Source organism: Protopterus annectens, chromosome 11.part0 (assembly GCF_019279795.1).
Source record: "Protopterus annectens isolate FY-2018-M chromosome 11.part0, PAN1.0, whole genome shotgun sequence".
In the NCBI taxonomy this organism is placed as follows: domain Eukaryota; kingdom Metazoa; phylum Chordata; order Ceratodontiformes; family Protopteridae; genus Protopterus; species Protopterus annectens.
Window position 1 is genome coordinate 456625707 of NC_056745.1, and position 22813 is coordinate 456648519.

At 45.1% G+C, this 22813-nt stretch overlaps 1 protein-coding gene across 1 annotated transcript in view; it reads left to right on the forward strand.

Moving 5' to 3' along the window:
• PPP1R12A (protein phosphatase 1 regulatory subunit 12A) overlaps positions 1–22813 on the forward strand; it is a 2492399-nt gene that overhangs the window by 2332269 nt on the left and 137317 nt on the right. The window lies entirely within an intron of this gene.

Sequence of the window (22813 nt, forward strand, 5' to 3'; positions counted from 1 at the left end):
ATAAACAACATGGAAAGCCTCCCCCCAAAGGGGTCAGGACTCACTGCACCAAAGCAGCCCCACCTCTGCAGCTTTCCTCAGAGGAGTCCCCACCAGGGACATCCTGGAGGCTGCCACCTGGACATCTGTTCACACCTGTACCAAACATTACCACCTGCCTATCTTCTCCACGTCCAGGGCAGGGTTTTTCTACTGGTGGTGTTCTTCCTCCAGAACCTGGCTCCCACTTGGAGGCTCCTGACAGGTTAGGGCAAGAAAAACAGATGTAATGGCGTCGGCTGCCGTACTTTATACTACAGATGACCTGACGTCAGTCCTGAAGCGACAGCAACCAACGCAGAAATACTAAACCTCTGGTATTCGAGCCGGCCGAGGGCTACCCTGGCAGGGATAACCCAAATGTGATGACTGCAACAGTGAATACACTCAAACATCTACATTTATGGTAAGTGTACACAATTGTACTTGATCATTTGTCTTCCCTTAGCAAGACATCTGTTGTATGACCCTTCTAAGGAAATTTTTTTTTCACAGTAATTTTAATTATTTTGGATTTGTATGCTAAGAAGAAGCTTCTCTGGGAAAGGCTACACAGATTATTTTTCATTCTTTAAGGCATTCATTCGCACAGATGTTTTGGACTATCCCAGCTTCTGAGTCTTCATTCTTCAGAAATTGCACTACCAAATACATTCCCCAAAGGAGGAGAGCAAAACTAGCCTCTCAGTACATCTCAAGTAACTGTTTGTTGTGGTTCAGAAAGTAAGTCGGCAGTTTTCAGCAGTATACTTCCAACACTGACTGCACTGTTAAGTAGGAAATATAGAAAAAATGATATGGCCAAGGTGATGTGGCAGACATTGCATACATAACTATTGATATCCATTTCTTCCAGTGTGTGTGCATAGCTCCATGAGAGTTCCTGTGTACTGTTTCAAATCCCTTACCAGTTTTTACTGGTTAACCAGTGTAGTAAGTCAGGCTGGGGCTTGTAGACATTGCACACTTGGCCACCTAACAGGCTCCCACAGAGTTAGTACTGAAGTGCATAATAAGTTGGAATTATGAATAAAAGATTTTCTAGCCGTTAAGGCAGAGAAAGTAACAGCAAATGGAGTACATGTGGGATAATGATGGTTACTAGAATATGGAAAGGTTTGCTGCATAGTCTGGTACTTTAGATTGTAAAAGGGTCTAGAATTAGCTTAATTTTGCAGAAAATGCATATCTGCATGGTTAATATGGAATTTTGCTAGTCTGAAGATGTAGACAGAAACATGTCAGTTTAAATTCATTATAGATGAACAATGCTAAAAGGTTTTTGAAGCAAAACCACTAACAGCTGTTAGTGAAGAAAGTACACAAATGGAATGGGTCATAACATCAAGTGACCTGAAGGTAAGAAAGTAATGAGAAAGCATTTAGTGAAACTGGTGGGATACCATATCTACGAAGCAGTGCAGCACCCAGTAGGTTAGTGAAACTGGTGGGATACCGGATCCACAAAGCAGTGCAGCACCCAGTGGGTTAATGAAAATGGTGGGATGCTGGATCCACATAGCAGTGTAGCTCCAGTAGGTTAGTGAAATTGGTGGGATACCGGATCCACAAAGCAGTGCAGTACCAGTAGGTATCTGGAAGTTGATGTTTGTATTTAGGTGGTTTTAATTTTGAGGTGACCTTTGAGGTAATTGTTAGTAATATCATCATTGCTGCTGGTGCCAGTCACCTGCCTCAGAATATCCAAGTCTTCAGTTAAGACTGCAGTCATATTAGTCTCAACAAGGCAGCTTCTGCATGAAAAGGATGGTCTTGTGCATGGGAATCAGTTTTTTCTCAGTTAAGAGCTTGTATTTATTTACTTTGTGAAAAAGAAATAATTTGTATTGTGCTCTGTCTTAATGATATGCCTTTCCCACTCTTTCCCTCATTTGGTTAGTGTCACACTTTTCATGCACTGTGCACTAAAATTGTTTCAGTAACCACATTCAGGTAATAAACCAAGAAGTGTATTCAAGTTAGGTAGGGACCCCAATCTCTAGCACTTAGATGACAGCTTCCACTCCTAGTTTGCTTGACACTTGACCCTGGAGAAAGAATTTAACAGTTACCTATTGTTCACCACTGTCTGTTTCTGTCTATCTGCATGTCTATGGCTGTCTGTGTGTTTGTGTCTGTTATCTGCTTCTCATGTATAGCTGCATTTATACACACACACACACACACACACACATTTGTGGGTGTATTATTTATCAGTTAAATAGGATAATGCCAAATCACAAAACATTGAACTTGTTTACCTGACTGCAGAAACAGTTGAAAACTGTAGAAATCATTAAAACAGTGTTGTACAGTTGATTGAGGGTAAAAATCACAAAAACATTGTTTTTTTTTTCAGGAATGACAAGCCCCTTGCACTCCCACACCACCTGCTACTTCTATATATCTTAGGGATTCTGCATCAAATGGAAAAAGGGGAAAGATCCTGATCCCAAAAAAAAAAAAAAAAAAAAAAAGACTACTGCTGTTTGAAATGCAAATTGACCAAAATAATTTGGTGATTCACTCCCATAGCCAACATGAATTTTGTCTCTTTGCAGAGATTTCACTTTACAAAATATCTGACAGCCAATTTAGTAAACTTATTTTCCTTGACGGTAAAATGTTGCTAACGCAATCTGATATTTTTCTCCGTAAGCACTGGGCTTTTTGGTATTTGTTAGCTCCAGTCAAAAATGGTAAAGACAATCTTGTAATTATTTGCTGTGCTCCCACATACTCCCCAGCATACTTGTATACCCTGTCCTTTTATACAGATACTCAAGCCATGGCCTTGACTGAAAATAAGTTGGTCTCCATCCCCCCAACCCCACCCCCGGTGCTTCAAATGTAGTTATTTCAGTTAATGCAGTTATTCAAAAGAGCTCTTGGGTTTGCTGAAGACATTTTCTAAGGCTCCCGACTCAGTACACTTGTAAGTTTCACAATTATTTTCTTACTAATTTCTGCAAAAATTATTCTTTCTTAGGTAAAACTGCAAAGATTCTGCATTGCCTAGCTTCTAAATATATCATCCAACAATGGTAGTTATTTATCCTTGCTCATTGGTCCAGCTTCCTTTAGGCTCTCATTGTTTGGGGGGGCTGCTGCAGGCCATTTCCTTTAGCCAGACTCCGCTCCTGTCCTTTCCTACAAAAAAAACGAGGAAGGGAGTAAGATTAGGGTTACCATAATCGTTTGGATGTAAAAGAGGACGAAAACATATGTGCTGCTACCAGCACATATTATTTCGTCCTCTTAGGTTGAAGAGCAAAAAATATGTGCTGCTACCAGCACGTATTATTTCATCCTCTTAGGTTGAAGAGCAAAACAGAACTCTGTTTTTGATTGGCTCGTATACCGATATACAAGCCAATCAAAACCTCGCAGCGTGGGCCCTCTTCTGTTTAATGCGGAATAGCAAGCAGTTCCGCATTGAACAGAGCTCCGCTTTTTGATTGGCTCGTATACCAGTATACGAGCCAATCAAAAACACGCACAGCTGACCCTCTTCTGTTCAATGTGGAACATCAGGCTGTTCCGCATTGAACAGAGCTCCGCTTTTTGATTGGCTCTTATACCGGTATACGAGCCAATCAAAAACGCGCACAGCAGACCCTCTTCTGTTCAGTGTGGAACATAAAGCAGTTCCGCATTGAACAGAGCTCCGTTTTTTTTGGTTGGCTCGTATACCTGTATATGAGCCAATCAAAAAAAAAAAAAACAAAGCGGAGGAAAGACTCCGAAATAGGGATGTCTGTTTTTTGAAAATTCTGCGATTTGTCCGGGTTTTAAAACCCGGATAAATCGCAAAATTTTCAAAAAACGCCCGGACAGGAGCCCAAAAAAGAGGATGTGTCCGGGGAAACCCGGACGTATGGTAACCTTAAGTAAGATACAGGGAGAAAAGGAGGAGGTAGTTAAAAACTTTAGTCAAATAAGGAATCTTCTTGAGATCTTTATGCCTGTCCATTCAGATGCAGTCTCACCTTTGACTTCTGGTGCTTCTGGAACAGTGGCAGTTGGGTCCCCTTCTGGTTTCTGTCTGTGAAGCTGCCTTCCTTTGGCCATTCCCACTCTGCTTGGGTCCTTAGAGTCGCTCTTTAATTGCCTTTCTTTTATCATATTCACCTTCCAAAAATGTTTTAGTGCCTACTGGAAACATTGCCAATAAAACATTTAGATGTAGAACTTTAAATTTTAAACCCATATTGCCTGCACATCCTCACTATCAGAAAAAAACTTGGTTCTTCTGCATTTGTTCTCAACACTATAATCCTGCTTGCAGAATGCGGTTGTCTCCATCAAGGAGCTTTCTCCCTAGGAACCAGTGTAGAGAAGGTGTTTTCTTATTTATTTATTTTTTTCAGGTCCAGGTCCATTGCAAGTCTGTCAACTGCCTGTTTCTTCAAGGCAGTAGGAAGACCTAGGACAAAAACCCTTTGGTACCCTTTTCGGTTCTGTCTCATTCTGCATTACTCCATTCACTTTGCTATCAGTTACAGAACCCTAATGGAGCTTCTATTTGGTGTAGGATCCCAATCAATTGTGAAATATTCATCAGTCATTGTTGCTGTACTGAATCTTGGGAACTTCTGCCATGAAGAAGCCCATGAATGGTACTAGAGTCTTTCACTATCTCCTACCAGCCCGGATGTCCTTTGCTGTCTGACATTAGTGCTAGAAAGGGATGTTTGCCTGCTTCTTTCTCAGTTCATTTTTGTCATAGGTTCATACTAGGCTATCTGCCCTAGGGCATTTATAAGCCTAGCCAGAGTGTGGTTGGCTTTCGCCACCCATTTTAAATTAATTTTGCTATGCCCTTTTTCGAGGTTAGTATACTGTGCCTCTGTCTAACAGTGACACAGAAGTGATACCCGGGGTAAACCTACGATCTCCCATCCACTCATCAAGATTCCTCTTGAAGAGAGTCAGTGAGGGACTCTGCCTAACCTGGACTGGGATTTTATTCCAGAGTGAAGGGAGCCTCTGGGTTATGATTCTGTCCATCCAGCATGTCCTATTTATTTCAGTGCTGAGGTTCAAGTCTCTCGAGCGCGTAGCTCGATGGGATTTGGATTTTCTGAGGTGCAGCATGTCCATTAATGCATCATACAATAGTGCAGCATGTCATGTAGTCTAATGTACAAGACCACCTTTGAGTATCAACAGTTCATCTGTCAGATTGAATCACCAGAGATGTCCTTCCATTCCCATGTTGCAGTATTCTGTAGTATGGGTTTTCTCCTCTTGCTACCCAAATGTACGGCCAGTATACAAAATATTTCAGTCACTGTATGGTGCGTGGGACATCTGACATGGCCAGCAGTGTGTGGGCCATAAAAGTGACATCTGCGCGCACCAGACCTAAGAACTTCTCAGCTGCCAGTCAAATGTCAGGTGTTCCTGCCTTACCTACCATCGGATTCTCGAGAACTCAGATAAGTACCCCATTGGGGAACCTTCTTTTCAATCATTGTTTTCTAATACTTGTCCATGTCATCCAGAAAGGGCAAGTGTAAGTGCGGGCGTCAGATACCACACAAAGACGTCCACAATCTTTGCTTATTTTGTTTGGGTAAATCGCACGACTACAAGGCCTGCCCTATCTGCCAGGTGTTTGTTCCCAAAACTCCACATAGCTGTATCCTCCACTATCTGACACCCAACCAGTGAGAAACTGCACAATCCTGCATGGAAGGCACGTCCATGGAGGCTTTACGGACATTGGTCTCTGCCGAGGGGGAACCAGGGCTCTCTGCAGGACAGTCGGACCCCTCCCCCTCTTTGCCCATCATAGTCATCCCCTCTTCCTCTGTCCTCTGCCACAGATGCCCACTAGGCAAAATGGGAAAGAGGAGAGAGAGGTATTATGTTATTCAAGAAACCAGAAGAATTGGCATGCTTTTTGCTATGCTTTTTTAATGCTTTCATGGCACTGTGGCCACTACTACCTGGGACTTCACAATCCCTCTTCCCCCCCCTACCCCTAGATCTCGAACCCCCTCAGGTGGAAGATGAAGAATACTCTTGATTCTTCTGAAGAAGAATCTCTTTCCCTTCTCCTCAGCTCTCTCTCCCCCTTCTCAATGGTTGAGGAAGAATCTGAAGAATCAGATGATGCAGATTCCCCAGCAAGAGATTCCCTTAGCAGAAGATAAAATATAAATGGGTAAAATGAAAAAAAAAATAAAAAATGACTGAGATGAGGAAAGTAAAAAAGACGAGGTAGCTCTGGACATCAGCCCTTCACTGCTCCCTCATGCCTTCCAGCCTTCCCAGATGCCTTTTCAGAAGCATCCTTGAACTCAGAATCCCAACCCAGAATCAGAAGCCAGACCAGAGAGATTGATAGATTTTATAAAGTTCTTGAGACAGCAAATGTTCTAGTAAAATGCCCATCTGCAGGCCAAGCCACCATTTCTATTTCCACTGATAAAGCTTTAAAACTACTGCCTTCCACTACCCTCCTCCCTGCTGACAAGGGCAGTAAAACCATGGAGAGTTAGGGAAAGAAGATGTACACGTATGCACCTCTGGCTTTCAGAGCAACCAGTTACCAGACACACATTTCTAAATGTGCTTTACCCCTTTTGGAAAGTATTTCCAAGGAAATGCCTGACCTTTCCAGACTCAGCAGCCAAAGCACAACAATGGTCCCTTGTTTTCCTGACTTCTTAGGTTACCAGGCATTCTATCAAGTGCAGCTATGATGCTGCTGAGGCCTCAGCAAGGTCAGCAGCATCAGCATCTGCCCTAAGAAGGTACTCCTGGGTTACACTTTAAGCCCCTACCAGATGATTTTAGGGCTAAGCTGGTAGATGCTTCTTTGGACAGCTCAGCCCTATTTGGAGCAAAGGTTGCAGACTTGTTCAAGTCCTTGCAACAAAAGGCGAAAGAGATGCAAGATGTAAAGCATCCGTTGATATCCCCAGTTCCAAAGTTTCAAAGAAATTATCCTTTAAAAACTCAGTTCATCAGAAAGCATTCACGGCCTACTCCCTCTTCTAGGCCTCGGAAAACAACCAGGAAGCAATCCACTCCTGCTAGAGCCACACCATCTTACCAGCCAGAGGACGCCCTTTCAGGACAGGGCAGGTAGTGTGTGACTACCTGCCAACCTTGAAACCTCCACCACCTCCCTCTCTCGTTATGTTTCTCTCACTGTCTCCAAGTGTGGAGACTCATCACTTCAGACAAGTGGGTTATTTCAGTAATAAAACACAGGTACTTCATGACCTAGATCATTCCACCCAGGAGAAAGGGAATTCCCCAGCCCCCAAAAGAACAACTTCCCCTCTTAAAACCAGTGGTTGACATCATTTTGCCTCAAGGTACTATCCTGCCCAGTCCTACAGTCTGCTATGGGAAAAGGCTTCTATTCCAGGGTTTTTCTAGTTCCAAGGAAAGACTGCCCTGGAGGCCAATTCTAGTCCTCTCACATCTGAACCTATTCCTTCACGTACCCACTTTCAGGATGCTTACATTGCCAACTCTCTTCCCGCTCCTCCTACTTCAAGGGTTCATGGCCACCTTGGACATCAAGGATGCCTATCTCCACATCCCCATAAGGCCCAGCTTCAGGAGGCACCCAAGGTTCACAGTGGCCTCCTCTCACTTTCAGTTCTATGCCTTGCCCTTTGGGCTTTCCACTGCATCCAGAGCCTTCACCAAATGTCTGGCACCATGATTGCCTTTTGCAGGGCACAAGGGATCCAAATATTCCAGTATTTGGATGACCTGCTCATTCAGGCAGACTGCAAACAGTACCTTCTGCTACACTTGCAAAAACAATTGCACTCTTACAGTCCCTGGGGTTTAAGATCAGTTGCCCGAAATCTCAACTGGAACCTACACAAGACATAGGTTCCTGGGGTCCAGGATTCGAACAGACATCATGAAAGCCTACCTTCCTCTTCAAAAGGTGGAAAGCTTGACACATTATCTGTTTTTGGTTCTTCGCACCAAAGAAATGACTGCAAGGCAGTACCTCAGGCTCCTGGGCTTTGTGGCTTCCACTATACCTATGCTGCCTTTTAGCAAGACTTCACATGAGGAAAATGCAGTGGTACGTCAGGTCTGTTTGGACACAGAATTCCCACCCCCAAGAGTACAGGGTGCCCCTCCTGCCCTGCCTCAAGCAGGGGATACATTGGTGGCTGAATCAGGTGAAGCTCAGCCTGGGTCTTCCACTCCAGCCCTCTCAACCAAAGCATATTATGTACACAGACGCCTCAGACCTAGGTTTGGGCGAGACTCTGTGGCACTTAAAAGTGCAGGGAGTCTAGCCAGTACCACACAGGAAAGAGCACATCAGTGTGAGAGAAATGAAGGCAATACTACTGGCCCTGCGGGCCTCCCAAACCAGACTTCAACAAGGACCCCCTGAAGCTGTTTACAGACAATACCACAGTGGTGTGGTATCTCAACAAGCAAGCGGGAACCAAATCTATCTTACTTTACAGACTAGCTCTCCTGGTGTGGGAACTGGCCACCAGTCAGGGAGTTAATCTACAGGCACTATACATACCTTCCCAGCAGAGCTCTCAGGCAGATTCCCTCAGCAGGTCCATGACTATGGACCACGAATGGATGCTTCACAGGGATGTCTTCCTGGACCTAGTCCACCGATGGGGTACACCTCAAAAAGATTTGTTTGCCTCCACCATCAACAGGCAACTGCCCTCCTTCTCCACCAGACTGCCAGAACCACAGGTGATGGCAGCAGATGCTTTTCAATTTCATGGAAGGGGATGTTTCTATATGCATTCCCCCCTTTCCCTCTTGTTCAGAAGGTCCTGCTGAAGGTCCAGCAGGACAGGCTAAAAATCTTGCTGGTGATTCCCTATTGGCCAAGACAGCATTGGTTCCCCCTCCTCCTGCAGTTATCCAAGGGCAATCATCACAAGTCACCCCTCAGAGTGGACCTTCTCACACAGGACAAGGGAACCCAGATCCACCCACAGTGGCAATCTCTTCACCTCACTCTGTGGGTGATGGGATTCTGATCTCTTTCAGACACCTTTACAATGAGGACTGCTAACTGTCCTGCCGGAGGCCAGGAAACCCAATACCAGGAGATCTTGCATATCCAAGTGGAAAAGATTCTCCATATGGTGTCTTAAAAGGCAGTTGGACCCGTTGCAAAGTGAAACTCCTCTAGTACTGACCTACCTGTGTGAACGTTTGCAAACAGGGTTAGCATTCTCAGCCATTAAGACCAAACTGTCTGCTGTTTCTGCATGCCTCCCTTTGGACCACCCCCTTAGCTTCCAGATTGCCTGCAAAACTGTTCTTTAAGGGGGTACTTCATCTCAGGCCGCCAAGGAAGCTCATTCCCTCCTCCAATGGGACCTGAACTATGTTTTAGAGAAGCTCACACTACCCCAATTCGAGCCAGAATCCAAAGCTTCCCTAAAACACTGCATATGGAAAACTGTCCTAGTGGCCTTGACCTCAGCTAGAAGAGTGTCTGAGTTGCAAACCCTCGTGGCTCTTCCACCCTTCCTCATATTTCACTGAGACAGGGTAACCCTTAGAACCAACCCATCCTTCATGCCCAAGGTGGTCAATGACCTTTCTTTAAACAAAGCCACCCACTTTCTTTCCCAGCCAACAGGGAAGACAGTGAGAGAGTAGTGCATTCCCTGGATGTGCACAGACAGCTCAGATTCTATCTGCACAAAACCAGGCCCATCAGACAGGCTCACCAACTATTCTCTTTCCATTCCAGGGCCCTAGGAAAAGCAGTTTCTAAACCAACCATTTCAACCTGGATCTCCAAAGCTATTACCCTTTGCTACAAAACACCACAGAAAAGCATTGCAAGGCAGTGTTGAAACACATTCCACTAGGACAATGGCTTCCTCTGGAGACTTATTCAAAGGCTTGGACACTTCCACTATCCTTGAAGCAGCCACTTGGTTTTCTGTGCACACCTTCACAAAGCATTACAAGATTGACCAGATTTACAGGTCCAGGGCTGGATTTGCCAGGGTTATCCTCCATGGATTCCTGGAGAACTCTACTAGGCCACCTTCCCCTTTCTCACAGTGAGCTTTAGCACTCATTCATATCTACAGAATACTGCAATGTGGGAATAGAAGGACATAGAAAAGTTCTGTAAAATTGTACTGTAACCATAGCTGTCCTTCTCTTGCATGTTGAAGTATTGCTTCCCTCCCACCTACCCGTCCTATTATCTGGCAGTTCCCTTTTTGGATGGCATAGGACTTGCATTACCTTCCCTGGGACTGGTTCTGATTGGGGTGCTCAATTCTGAGGTCTGGTGCACGCAGACGTCACTTTTATGGCCCACGATCTGCTGGCCACGTCAGACGTCCCACGCACTATACAGTGACTGAAATCTGTTGTATACTGGCCGGACATTCTGGTAGCAAGAGGAGAAAACCCATATGTACAGAATACTGCAACATGGAACAGAAAGGCATCTATGGTTATGGTAAGATTTTACACAACTTTTCTTTATCCAGATAAGAACACCATTAGGGACTTTCCTTATAAGATTTTTGATGTAATTAATTCATCTTTAAAAAAGTTAGTAATTGTATTGTGGAAACAAATCCCCCTTGCAAAGACTTCCAGTCCTACTGTCTTTTCTGTTTAGGACCATAGCACAGTGTACCTAACTGCCCTTTTTGCACTAGGTTCGGCATTAATGCCACCATAGGGCCAAATCCTACCCAACAGCACCTAGAGTCTGTAAGGCTAGGCCTCCACACAAGATGGCATTCACAAGTTCCCAGGCTGTTGTCCCAGATAAGCACAAAGACAAACATCAGAAGGAGGGATGTGCAGGAGGATAAAGAATTTTCCATGTCAGACCCACCTCCTCATCTAGAGATCTGCAGTGCAAGTGAAGCACTTTTGCAGACCCCTTATTCACTTGTTAGGCCTGGTATGACTCGTGGAGGTCACCATGATTTTGGCCCCATCCTCATTCCAATGGCGGTTGGGTCCAAAGCCACTAAGCGGGACACTGCTGCTGATGCCAGGGTGCTTGTGACCGAAGGTAAGGGTGGAATCCCCTCGTTGATGGCCATGGGAGAACTACTAGGGAATTAGATTGAGATTTCAGTTACCTGCCCTTAGTGTGAGGCCTTTGTCTAGCCTCCTCGGACCCAGAACTCCATAACGCAAGAGGCAGGTAAGTTTGCCCCACTCAGCTACCCAGGTCTCTCCACAAGATTTAGTCAGGTTGGCTAAAAACTTAATGGATTTCATGAACTCTGTGCAACCCACCCTGGAAATTGAACCCGTGCCAGGAATTTCCCCTGGGAAAAGAAAAAGGGACACCCCTTCTTCCAAGAGATATCAACTTTGTATAGAATTGGACTCCAAAGACACCCTGTCCCCTCAGCTTTGCCACTTGAGGATTTTTTCCTTTGGAAATACCCTTCATAAGATACCCAAGGGATTCTAGGGCATTCTCCCAAGTAAAATATAACTATACATACCTATTAAGTCCCCCTGCCCTAGACCATTGTCATTTCCTTGATTCCATGAAGTATTGATGTGTTTAATGATATATCTGCTCCAGGAAGCCTGGCCAATTCTATAGGGTGCTTGATTTCCACAAGCATCTCATTAAAAACCCAGTGGTCATCCTGCTGTAGTGTGTATGGAATCATACAAGAAATCATTAGGACAAGCATCCAAGAACTCTCTGCCAGATGATATGGAGAGCAGAGTCATTGTCTACATTGGCATCAGCCATTCTGACCATGAGAGCTTTTAACTGTTAGCTCCATACAATCAGGCACCTTGGGTCAGTATGGGAACAAATAAAAAAACAAGGTAGAAAAACTACAAGAGAAGATACTCTAGAGGGATATCCAGGAATTGTACACCAAAGCCTGCAGGTGTCCAGACGTTTACTAAAATACAATTATGATTCCTTGAATGCATCATGCAGGATGGTTACCACAGGGTCCGCAATAAGGAAATGTGCCTGTTTAAGGTCTCTGCCCCCTGCCAGACCATGCTAAAGCAGTCCTGCCAGAAGACAGGCACAGGGTCCTGTTAATGGTCCATGGAAAAGAAATAACCTAGAGACCCATTTTGGATCTCTCAAAACTCAACAATTTCCTAATAATACCAAAATTAAAAATATTGACCTTAATTCCTCCTTATTTTTTCCAAGTGTCTGGATGATGACTGCTGGATTTAAAAGGTGCTTACCTTCACTTTTCTATTTTGCAGCAACACATGAAATTCCTATATTGCCAGGCAAGGGGATTAAATTACCAATTGTGTGGTTCTTTGTTGCACCCAGCATAATTACCAAATGTCTAGCACCAGTCATTGCTTTTGCAATTCAGGAAGGGTCATGTTTACCCATGTTTGGTTGATTGCCTGCTCCAGGGACCTTCTCCAGCAGAACTTCTGACAGCTATGTTAATCACCATAGATTGCTTTCAGAAGGTAAGACTCGTTCTTAGTTTCCAGAAGCCACATCTTATTCCTAGCACCAGAGCAACCTTCCTGGGAGTGGACGTAGATTTGGTCCAATAAAAAGTCTTCCTACCAGAGGACAAAGTCTTTTTTCCTCTCTCAATACCTGATGAACCTTTGCAGCAAACAGACCATTACACCAAGAAAATGTTTAAGGGCCTTGTGATACATCGCTTCTTGCAACCTAATGGTTCCAATGGTAAAGCTTCACATGAAGAAACTACAGTGGTTCCTAAAAAACTGGTAGTCACAACACCAGCACTCCCTAGAAGCAATTATCAGTCTACTTCCTTGTCTGAAAAAAGAAATTCATTTGTTGGAAGACAATGACAAAACCAACCCAGGAGCCTTCTCAAACCTTAATCATAGAAAGCTTGGACCTGGCCTGTGAGCACACCTGGGTCCATTCAGGGTACACAGGACTTGGAAGAGGCATCTAGTAGCACAACACACTTATATAAAAGAGATTTTTGGCAATCATTTTGAATTAAGAGCATTCCAAGAAAGATTCATCCCAGGACCAATAAAATAACCTGGGAGGAACAACTCCTAAACCTATGCAGACTGGCTGGTGACCCAAAGAAGGTGACTCATTCCCATAGCCTCTTACATGCCAGGTCAAGCAAAACTGCTGGCAGACCTAGAACCCACTCTGTAGATGTTGTAACGAAAAGTATTCCTAGACCTCGCACACAAATGGAGCGCGACAAAAATAGATATTTTTGCTTCCCCAGAAAACAGACAAATCAGCAAATTCTGTTCAAGAACTCCCTGAAAGGGGCAGGGGGTGGAGAATAAATGCTTTCTCCTTCAACTGGACAGATCTGTCTGTTGTATGCCTTCTCGCCAATTCCTAGATGAGAACCCTTCTGTGATGGTGTGCCACGTAGAAGGATTTCCTGAATACTTTGACGATGTGATTACCAGAGGAGAGACTACTGTCCACCTGGATCTCCAGGTATCTCATCACACATTCAGCGTTAAGTAGACTGATGCCTATGTGGTAGTTCATGGGTACAGAGTTTTTACCAGAGGGGATGACCGTGCAGTTTTTAGCATTGAGCTTGAGGCCATGGCTCTGACACCAGGCATCTGTCTCAGTGAGGCCCTTCTGTAGGATGTCCACTTAATTTGGGGACTCATCTGCGAACTTCATTAGCTAGAGGCCTTCTGCGTTAGCCTGTACTTCAGAGAAGTAGATACCAAACAGGAGAGGCCCCAGCACTGAACCCTGTGGTACTCCTCTTGTCACTAGTTTGAAGTCGGATTTGGAGTCTGCAACTTTTACATTGTGGGTTCTGTCAGTGAGCCAATTGGCAACCCATCTTGTGACATAGGGATTTATACCTAGTTTAGTGAGTTTAGCTATAATTCCAAAATGGGGGATGGTGTTGAAAGCCTTGGCGAGGTCAAGATAGGCTGTGTGAACCACCTTCCCCTTGTCTACAGCTTTGGTGACTGCCTTAAAGAAGTCAATCAGGTTCAGGAGGCATGACATGCCTTTCACAAACCCGAACTTGGTGGGGTCCAGAGTTTGGAGGTTACCAATGTCTTTGTTTGAGTTCCATGGCCTTACAGACCAGACTCGTCAGGCTAATAGGGCGATAGTTCCTGGGTACAGTGGTGGCTCCCCCTTTGTGGAGTGGGATAACTGTTGCTGTGCACCATTCAGTGGGCACAAACCCTGATGTGAGACTGTGATTGAACATGGTGCTTAGGTGGGGAACCAGTTAGTTTTGAAGTTCGTGTAAAATCCAGCCTGGGATGTTGTCCAGTTCCATGGATGCTGTGTTTTTGGCTTTAGAGAGTGCAGTTTTTACCTGCATAGTTGTGATTACAGGGACTCTGCGTTCTTCCTGTATAGATATGGGCACTTTAGGGGGTGAGGGGGGTGAAGTTAGCACTGAACCTATCTGCCAGGACTTTGGCAATATCAGTTGGTTCTATAATTTTCATGCTGTTGTGCTGTAACTCAGAGCAGATCTGGGTGTTGCTATTGAGACTCTTGACCTATTTATATAATGCTTTGTGGTTGTCCCTAGAATCAGTGTCAATTTTGTTTTCATAGCTAGCTTTGGAGGATCTTATACGGGATCTCAGCTTCTTACTGAGGCTGACCAGGGAACTCCTCCACTCATGGGATTTTACTCTCTTTTGCAACAGTTTCTTCCTTCTGTTGTAGGGTTAGTTTATGGCAGGGGCCCACCAGATTGGCTTCCTTTTTTTGGAGGATTGCATCTTGGTTCTATTTGGGAAAGCACGATCCATGCACTCGTGTAAGTGCTTATAGAGTGCATCTGTGTAGGATTCAGCAGTCGTAACTGTATTGTCCATCTGCATGGGTATCATAAAGTTCACCACTTCTGTCTTAAGAAGCATGAAGTAGGCTTTGGAGAAATTCTTTACCATGATTTCCTTCATGGGGGTTGGGGGCGGGATGTGGATATCTAGGGTGATTAGGTTATGGTCGGATCTGACGAACGAGGAGTTGACTTCAGATGTGGAACACCGGTCACTCATGTTGGTAATGACTAGGTCTAAGATATTGTTGCCCTGGTGGGGGTGTGGATAAATTGATCCAGAGCATTGGAATTTATGAATTCCAGAAAGCACTGAGCGAAGGAGTTGGTACATGAGTAGTTTTCCCAGTTAATGGTGGGGTAGTTGAAATCGCCCATTATTAGGGTGTTTGGTTGAACCCTAATATTTTCCAGTATATCAAGAAAAGAGGAGTGGGAATCCTGGGGCATGGTGGGGGATCTGTAGCAAGCTACAGTTTGGATTGCAGATGTTCATCGTGCATACAGCTGCAGTAATCACAGATGGGTTTTCAGCCATCAGGCGGTCCCTCGGTCGGCCGAATTCCAAAGTCTTGGTCCGGCGTCGGTTGTCGTCGCTTACTCTTCTGACGTCAGTGAGGCCAGAGTATATAAGACACAGCCGACGCCATGTTCTCCAGTCTTTTTTGCCGCGCGGTGCCCGAAGCAGAAGCAGTTCGCAAGTGCCGGTCGGCCAGCTCCTGAATTACGAAAAAAATTGGAACCGAAGTCTTCTTTAAAGCTAAGTACCCCGTTGAAACTTTTCTTGCCTCAGACCGATGTCAGAAAAAGTTAATAATTGTATTTCTTGTGGGAAGCAAATACCGCATAAGGATTTCCATTTCCGTTGCATACCTTGTTTGGGCCCAGACCACGACGTCTCGGGCTGTCGCTTTTGCGCTACCTTCAATAAACGCACTATCAAGCGTCGGGCGGAGTTCGCCCAACACTACTTTGGTAAAGCTTTTGATTATAAGATGTCGTCGGACACTCCGACTACCGTTTTGTCCAAAAAACGCAAGGAAAAGGACCGACACGTGAGACCCGCGGTCCCCGCCGACACCACGCCAAAACAAGCTACACGTGGTCCGGTTCTCAGCGAGACGCCTTTGCAGTCCCTGACTACCGACGACACTCCTTTGGCGGTGTTCTCTGTACCCGAGACCGCTGGGTCCTCGGTCCTTTCCCAGACTACAACCGAAGCCCCTGCTAATGTCGAGCCTACTAATGTGGACAGGTCCACCTCCACCCATGGTGTATTTAGGCCCTCATCTTCTTTTTCAATAAAGGCTTTTACTAAATCCAAAGCAGCCAGGCATCCCACGAGGCCTGTTGCACAGGGCCCATCTCCTGGACCCATGCCTAAGAAACAGATGCTTAAAATGGCTGAGGATTTAATTACTCTTATCAGAGGTTCTCAGCCCCGTCCTGACAAGAGACCCAGAGTGGAGGAAGAATCTCCCTCTTCTGATCAGGGATCCATTTTATCAGAACATTCTGATGCAGAGGAACACTCTTACTCCCCTTTTGAGGATTCGGATGCAGAACAGTCCATTCCTTCTGTATCCCCTCCTGAGGATTTTTCCTTTGGGGAAACCTTGCACACTTTGAGGGAGCACTTCCATTGGGAAGGCCAAGACTTTTCAGATTCCAAGAAAAGACTTAGGGAATTTCTTTGGTTACCTCAGCACAGACCTCTGGCTATACCCTTTGTTTTGGATGTACTGGATGATGTCTATTCGGAGGCTTGCCTTAACCCTGATTCTCTGCCTCCTGCACCAGTAAAACCTGATAGGTATTACAGAGTACCCAGTTCTCACCAATTTCTCTACAAAGGCCATAATGCTGACCCTGAAACCATTTCACAAGGCCCCAAGGGATTAAAGGCCTCCACTGCCAAGAATCCACTCCCTGCAGAAAGGGAATCCAGATCTCTAGAAAGGTGGGGTAAAAAGGTATATACCTCTGCCACCCTAGCCATGAGGGCTTTAAACTGTCAGTTTCATATGATTAAATATCAACAGTACCTGTTATCACAATTAAGGAACAAAATGTCTCAACCTGAACAACCAGATTTAAGAGTTACAGGATATGATGCATAGTGCGGAGCAAGTGGGTAAACACACCTTACAATGTGGTTATGATGCCCTAGAGGCTTCCAGTAGAGCGGCTGCCACAGGATCTGTCATTCGCAGGCATGCCTGGCTTAGGGAACAAAATTTACCTGATCATGTGAAAGCTAAACTTCTTGATGCCCCTTTACAAAAGGATGTATTAGTTGGTACTAATGCTGAGGACATACTACAGAAAAAGGAAGAAAAAGCCAAGTCTATGCAAACTGTCAAGGCTTTCTTACAGGTCCAACCACCACGTTTTAGCAGAAATTGGCCTTCAAAAAACTGGTCCTTTCCAGCCACTGACAAGCCCCAAAGAGGCAGATACAGACGCACAAGGGGCAGAGGGCAATCACAAGGATCATATAGAGGCAGACAATGGCAATCTCCAGCACCAAGAGGTGGTGAAGACAGTGCACAACAATACAGGAAGCAAACCCAATGACTCCCTCATTTCCATGCCAAGCAAGTCTCAGCTGACAGCACCTTTGGGAGGGAAACTAGCATTATTTGCAAGCAATTGGCATATTGTCACAACAGACAAATGGATACTGGACATGAGGGAAACTAGCATTATTTGCAAGCAATTGGCATATTGTCACAACAGACAAATGGATACTGGACATTATAAACAGAGGCTACAAATTTCAATTTCACACTCTTCCAAAAATGAGAGGCATGCCAAACCTGCCACAAAATCAAAGGGCAGAGGCACAACTGCAAATTTCAAAGCTACTAAACATGAGAGCTATACAAAAGGTACCTACACTCCAACAAGGTCAAGGTTTTTATTCAAGACTTTTTCTGGTACCAAGAAAAGGGAACGACTGGAGACCCATTTTGGACTTATCCATCCTAAACACATTCCTACTCGTGCCAAAATTCAAGATGCTCACATTACAGCAACTTCTTCCCATGCTGGGCAAGGAGTTTTGGCTGGTAACATTGGACCTCAAGGAGGCATACCTGCGTGTCCCAGTCAGACAAAGCTGCAGAAGATACCTCAGATTTCTTGCAGGTTCAATCCACTATCAATTCTCTGCATTGCCCTTTGTCTTATCTACTGCACCCAGAGTATTCACAAAGTGCCTGGCATCAGTGATTGCCTACTGCAGACTTCAAGGGATACAAATTTACCCTTATCTGGACGACTGCCTGATCCAAGCGGACAGCAAACGCATGCTACTGGAACATCTGGCTTATGTGACACGGTTACTGCTTTCTCTGGGATATACCATCAACAAGGAGAAATCAAGACTAACACCATCTCAGAAAATAACCTTCCTGGGTGCCAACTTGGACACAAACACCCAGATGGCATATCTTACGCCAGAAAAACAAGGGCAACTATCTCAGTACTTCAAAACACTAGCAATAAGTACCAGGCTTACTGCAAGGAAAATCCTGCAGGCTCTGGGATTCATGGCATCTTGCATTCTTCTAATCCCATGTGCAAAGCTGCATATGAGGAAACTTCAATGGTACCTAAAAATCAATGGTCTCAACACAGTCACAGTTTGGAAGCAATTATACCAATAATTCCATGTTTGCAAAAGGAATTTCTATAGTGGGCCCAAGCATGTCAAGTAAACACAGGCCTTCCATTCTGCAAGCCTCAAGCAAAACAAGTCATAACCACAGACGCCTCAGATTACGCCTGGGGGGCGCACATGAAGGACAGGTGCATTCAGGGCAGATGGCCCCAAAAGGAAAAGCACCTTCACATCAATCAAAAAGAAATGCTAGCAGTCATAAATGCAATTACAGCTTTCAAGGACTTCCTGCATCCAGGACAATTACTGATAAAAACAGACAACACCACAGTAATGTGGTACATAAACAAACAAGGAGGAACACATTCATACCCCTTGTGCAGACTAGCCATGACTCTTTGGAACTTGGCTCTGGAAAGACAAATTGAACTTCAAGCACAGTACTTGCCAGGACTGGAAAACACACTGGCAGACACTCTAAGCAGAAATTTGACAGATCCACACGAATGGAAGTTACATCCTCAGGTGTTTACAGAGATAACCCAAGCGTGGGGGAGGCCAGACATAGATCTTTTTGCCTCCCACGGGAACCATCAACTGAAAAAGTTTTGTTCAAGGACCTTTCATTCAAAGGCCTGGAAAGTGGGCGCCCTTTCATTCAGTTGGACAGCATGGACAGTTTATGCATTCCCACCTCTGCCCCTTCTGCCCAAGGTGCTTTTGAAAGCAAGAACAGACAAACCGAGGATGATACTGATTGCTCCAGATTGGCCAAGGCAACACTGGTATCCACTCCTGAGGAGCCTAACACATACTCCTCCCTGGTCCCTGCCGCTAATGCCTCTTCTACTGACTCAGAACAGCTACAAAACTCTTCACAGTCAGCTGAAAACACTCAACCTCGCTGCATGGAAAATTCCTTGACACCACAACAGTCCCTACTCTCCAAGGAGGTGCAGGAGGTCATTTTGGAGGCCAGAAGACCATCTACTAGAAAAGCTTACTCTGCAAAATGGAAGCGGTTTTGCTGTTGGAATGAGAAAAGCCAGGACCATAGAAAATTGAACTTGCCTCAGGTTTTACAGTACCTAGCTGAACTGCTGAACAGTGGACTTTCATTTTCTTCCATAAAAATACATGCCTCAGCCATTTCTGCAGAATTCAACATGGATCCTCCTTTATTCTCTCACCCACTCTTACGACAGTTCCTCAGAGGGGCTAAGAATATAAGACCTCCAAGGAAGCAACCAATACCAGCCTGGGACCTTAATTACATACTAGAAAAATTAACAATGCCTCCCTTTGAACCTGCTGCCTCAACAGATCTGCAACATTTGTCCTGGAAAACAGCTTTCCTTCTGGCCATCACTTCAGCTCGTAGGGTTTCTGAACTACAGGCCCTCATGGTGGTGCAGCCCTTCCTCATCTTCCATCAGGACAGGGTTTCCCTTCGTACCAACCCATCTTTTATGCCAAAAGTGGTATCCAGGGTAGCCTTAAATCAAGCCATAAACCTACCTACCTTTTATCCTAACCCTCAAAACAAAGGGGAGAGGCTGCTTCACACTTTAGACATCCATAGGCAGCTACGTTATTATTTGGACAGAACAAAGTCCTTCAGGAAATCAGAACAACTTTTTGTGTCCTATGTTGTAGGGGCTCAAGGGAAACCAGTTACCAAACAGACCATTTCCAAGTGGATTGGACACTGCATACGGTTTTGTTATTCCTATCATGGGAAATCTGTCCCTACTGGTATCAGATCTCACTCCACCAGGGCCACAGCCACCTCTACAGCCTTCCTCAGAGGCATTCCTACTAAGGATATTTTGGAGGCAGCCACTTGGAGTTCTGTACATACCTTCACAAAACACTACCACCTACCTTTATACTCCAGAACAAGAGCAGGCTTTGCCACTGCTGTTTTGCAGGGCATTCTGGCTCAACCCAGTTCCTCATAGTACCTACCACCCTATGCATAGCTTTGGGACTCTACCCATCTGTGATTACTGCAGCTGTATGCACGATGAACATAGTACAGTTTTGTACCTACCATAAATGTAGATGTTCGAGTGCTAATACAGCTGCAGTACAGGTTTCCCTCCCTCCTTCCCCACTTGGTAAAGGCATGGGGCCTAACAACCTCTTCATACCACCTGACTGGGTTATCCTGCTATGTTTTATTTGCTTGCTTACACTGATTTTGCATTACATTGCATTGCCTGCATATGTAGATAAGCCTTATTTATGTATTGCCTTCCTTTTGGGGGCACCTGACATCTGGGGCAAGAAAGACTGAAGAACATGGCGTCGGCTGTGTCTTATATACTCTGGCCTCACTGACATCAGAAGAGTAAGCGACGACAACCAATGCCGGACCAAGACTTTGGAATTTGGCAGACCGAGGGACCGCCTGACGGCTGAAAACCCATCTGTGATTACTGCAGCTGTATTAGCACTCGAACATCTACATTTATGGTAGGTACAAAACTGTACTTTTTGCCCAGAGTTAGTTGCACTTGGATAACCTTGGATGCATTATGCTGAGCAACTAGCCTGGAGGTGTGGATATCCTTAATGAATATGGACACACCTCCACCAGGTTAGGTGGCCGAAAAGTGTGGTATGAGTTATAGCCTGGTAATGCAGGGGTGCTGTCTGGAGCCTTAAACCAGGTCTCAGTCACTGCACAGATATCGATATTCTCCATTTTAAGGAGTGCCTCGAGGGAGTGCATTTTGAGATTTAGATTTCTAGCATTGAGTAGCATTACTCTCGGTTTTTGCTTACCTGTTATGGTGATGAATTTGTCATTTGAACCTTGCCTAAAAAAGGCACTCTAGGGGCAGCAGGACCTTAGCCAGTATCCAGAATCCCAGGTGTGACAGGTGCAGGCCATCTCTGGCAAATCATCATGGTCTGTAAACCATGTCGTCCCAGACAGACAGATAACTGGATCCCCTTAGAATGACCCCAGAAGCTTGGCCAATTGTTGAAGTCAATCATTTTGTCCTTGTACTGCGGTATCATTCTGGGCGATGGCAGGATGCTTTGCAACAGCAATCCTGCAGGGCATACTAGCAAGCCCAAACTCTTCTTGACTGCCTCCACCTATTCTTCAGCTTTGGGAATCAATTCAAGTGTGATGACTGCAACAGTGAAACAGAAAGAACATAGTACAGATGTTCTTAAAGTTTCACTGTTGCAGTCATTACATTTGGGTTATCTGCCTGCAGGTAGCCCTCAGCTAGCCTGAATACCAGAGTCTTGGATTCCTGCGTCGGATGCTGTCTCATCTTCCATGATGTCAGGTCGTCAGGGGTATAAAACATGCAGCCGACACCATTACATCAGTCTTTCTTGCTGCGCGGTGCCCGAAGCAGAAGCAGTTCGTAAGTGCCGGTCAACCAACTCCTGAAATTTTCATTTTCGAGTTTCAGAACCAAAGTCTTCGAAAAAAGCTAAGATCCCCATTGGGGATCCTTTTTCTTGCTCTTAACCGATGTCAGTAAAAGTTAACAATTGTCTTACCTGTGGAAAGCAAATATCTCATAAAGATTTTCATTCGTACTGCATTCCTTGCTTAGGCCCAGACCATGACATCCCTCGCTATTGGTTTTGTGCCTTATTCAACCCCCGAACTATTCGTCGTCTGCCTATTTTCGCAGCAAATTATTTTGGTACTTGGTTTAACTATCCAGAAATGGCTTCGGTAAGACATCCGACTACCGATATTCTGAAAAAACGTAAAGATAGACAGAGACAGACCGCATAGGTCCAAAATTGCCGACGACTCTTCCGTTAAGCTAGTCGCCAGTTCACCGGTACTCAGTGAGGTGCTTTCCCAGCCCCTGATACCTGCTACTTCAGATTCGCAGGCCTCTACTGAGACCCATTTGGAGTCCGGTATGCCGCGAGATGCTTCTTCGACTATGGAACCTCCGGATGTCTCTACCTTGGATAGGTCCGGAGCCGCTCTGCAGGCACCGGCTTCTGAGGGTGTATTCAGGCCTACAGATTTGCATTTCAAACCTACGCCATCTTCTTCATCAAGGCCTAAAACTCGACCCACGCCTAGAAAACCGACGTCCAAACCACATGGTCAGGCCCATATGCCTAAAAAACAAATGCTTAGAATGGCTGAAGACCTTATTACTTTAATTAGGGGAAGCCAGCCTTCCCCCTCTGAGACCTAGAACTGATTTTCCTTCTCTGATCAGGATTCTGAAATTTCTGTTTCTTCTGATTACCAGGATTTGCCCTTATCTACCTATGAGGATTCTGATGCAGAGGATTCCATTCTCTCTGCTTCCCCTCCAGAAGATTTTTCTTTTGGTGAAACCTTTCACACTCCTAGGGAGCATTTCAGCTGGGA